A 2,500-nucleotide genomic window follows, 5' to 3' on the forward strand; every position below is an offset into this window, starting at 1 on the left:
ATCATCAATTGTTTTAGGTTGCTTAACTGATTATCTGGAGACACTTGTTCCAATGAACAAACAATGACCTTTGTTTAAGAGACAACTTACATTTTTAAACATTCCTTTAAAGATAAACCTCTGAAAATGTTTTAAATCAAACTTCCAACTTCTTAATTATGTTATAAAATGGCTAAAAAATTATTTAGTCCTTAACCTATTCAGAAAACTTCACTAAAAGGATTAAGGAATTGTTCTCTCTACTCATCTTCAATTCAATTCAATTTATTTTTTATATAGCACCTTTTACAACAAGGTTGCCCAAGGCACTTAACAAAGCAAGTGACCATATATGTTGTGAATACAGAATAGAAAAGACCAGAAGATAACAGAGGAGAGGAACCAAAAACTCCTTAGTAAGGAAAAAAAAACCTCTAGGGTTTATAGAGGGTTAGGGCCCATATCATATCATATCATCTTGTGCGTTCTGTTCTGGGTGAATACAAACGGTGTCATTCATGAAGTGCAATCGGTGCAACATGGCTGGAGAAGAGTGGCAGGCGGACTCTACAAAACAGAAGAAGCACATTGATATGATTTTGTTGAAGACACAATGAGAGAACAACTTCAAGAACTCCATTTGTTGCACTTTTCTATTGCTTTTACATTATGAGAAACCTGTCACATTAAAAGCTGCAGTGGACTGAGGCTGCTTATCTGCTCCAATGCAGTAAATCCTTCAAGAATGTGACCGACTCTGCTGGAAAGTGACACCTGTTAGAGTGAAAAATGTCCTTTGTGTAAGAGACAGGTCTCTATTAATCAGAAATCACAGCTCAGACATACATAGGAGCCACTATAGTTGATAATTGCCTCACAATTTCAAAATCAACTGTGTGTTCTGAATTATTTTTTTTTTCAATTAAACTATTTACAACAGTTTTTGTAAATTTATAATGACATTTATTTTTATCAAATGTCTAACTTCTTAAAGAAGTTTTGAAATATCTCTGTAGTCCAAAAACAATTGCTGTAGTCCTTAGTCTTTTCAGAAACTTTCACTAAAAGGTTTAAGGAATTGTTATCTAGACTCATCCTGTAGGCCCTGTTCTTGGTGTCATTCATGAAGTCCAGTCTGTCTCAGTCAATGTCTCTTCCCAAGCGGTTGCCTGTCTAATGCTGCTGGAAACTCCAGTGTCCGTTCTGGAAATGCTGGGCCATCATCGATCTTCTGACAATGACTATTGCCTTTGTCTGTAAATATTAAATTCATAAATCAGTAATTACTTTAATACATCATCTAAAAAAGATTTGAGAGTTTTTTCAATTTAAAAGCAGATGTCTTACACTGAAAACGATTCTTTGCATTGCGCCACTGATTATGAACTAATTTGAAAACTGTTTTAAGTGGAGTGATCGCTCTTTTAAAACATTCAGATAAAGTCAACAGTTTTTCAAAAGTGGTGACAATTAGACCTCTTAATTCCAAAACTTTCAATAAGAATACGAGTTGGGCAGATGTCTCGCAGTGTTTTGTCTTGGGAATATTTGAGTGGGGTGGCTAATCAGCCTCTATGCTCTTCTGAGCTTCATTTATCTCCTTTTCTACTCTTATCCCCTCCATCTGAGTGGGCCAGATAATCTGCCACGATGCTCTTCTGTGCATCTGTGAGCCTCTTTGTGGCCGTCTCAAATGCCCTCCTGGCAGCCTGGCTGGTGGTGAATTGGAGATGGTATCTACAAAACAAACACATACACACAGTGTATTATTGTTTCCAAGCCACGGACAGTTCGATTAATACATTAAAACAACTTTGTGATTTGGTTTACTTCTCATGCAGTCTTCGCAAGTCGTTTGAAGGATTATAAATTGGCTCCTCCACAGAAGAAATGAAAACATTTTCAGTCTCTGTTCCACAGATGCTATCAGTGGCAGTACAGCGTGGTTTAGTGAAGTAAAGGTGAAATACCTGAAAAAACAGACAAAATGCAGTTATTGTACTTTTCAACTATTGTTGAATGCTGAAGACAGATGTTGGCAATGAACTGGAGAGAATATATCAGCGTAAATTCGACTTACATGTTCCTCTTCTTCACTCAGGGCAAAGCATGCCAGCTGCTGTGAGGAGGTTGTGTGCTTTGTCACTGCTATTATCGCCAGTTTTTGCCCTCTTTGTGACACAAAATCCTTTCTCTGCATCCATACCTGGACCTGAAATCACAAGCAATTCAATAAATAATATTTGATTCAAAACTGCTAATAATCATTTTACAGTAGCAACAGCAGCACCCAGTAATGAAGTGTATGGAGAGTGTTGAGTGTTTCAATCAGTCAGTCTGACCTACTTGGCTGGGTGCTAAGCTTCTGTAGAATGAGGCGGCTGGGATCCCAATGAGGACTCACAAGTAGGGGATGGTGTGGAAGAGAGGTGCAAAAGATGAATGTGAAGGAGAGAAGGGGCTTACATATTACATGAGGAGGTGTCATTAAGAATTATTACGATTTAGTGCTGCTGAGGCT

This window comes from Atractosteus spatula, unplaced genomic scaffold, assembly GCF_055471065.1.
Source record: "Atractosteus spatula isolate fAtrSpa1 unplaced genomic scaffold, fAtrSpa1.hap1 Scaffold_244, whole genome shotgun sequence".
Taxonomy (NCBI): Eukaryota; Metazoa; Chordata; class Actinopteri; order Semionotiformes; family Lepisosteidae; genus Atractosteus; species Atractosteus spatula.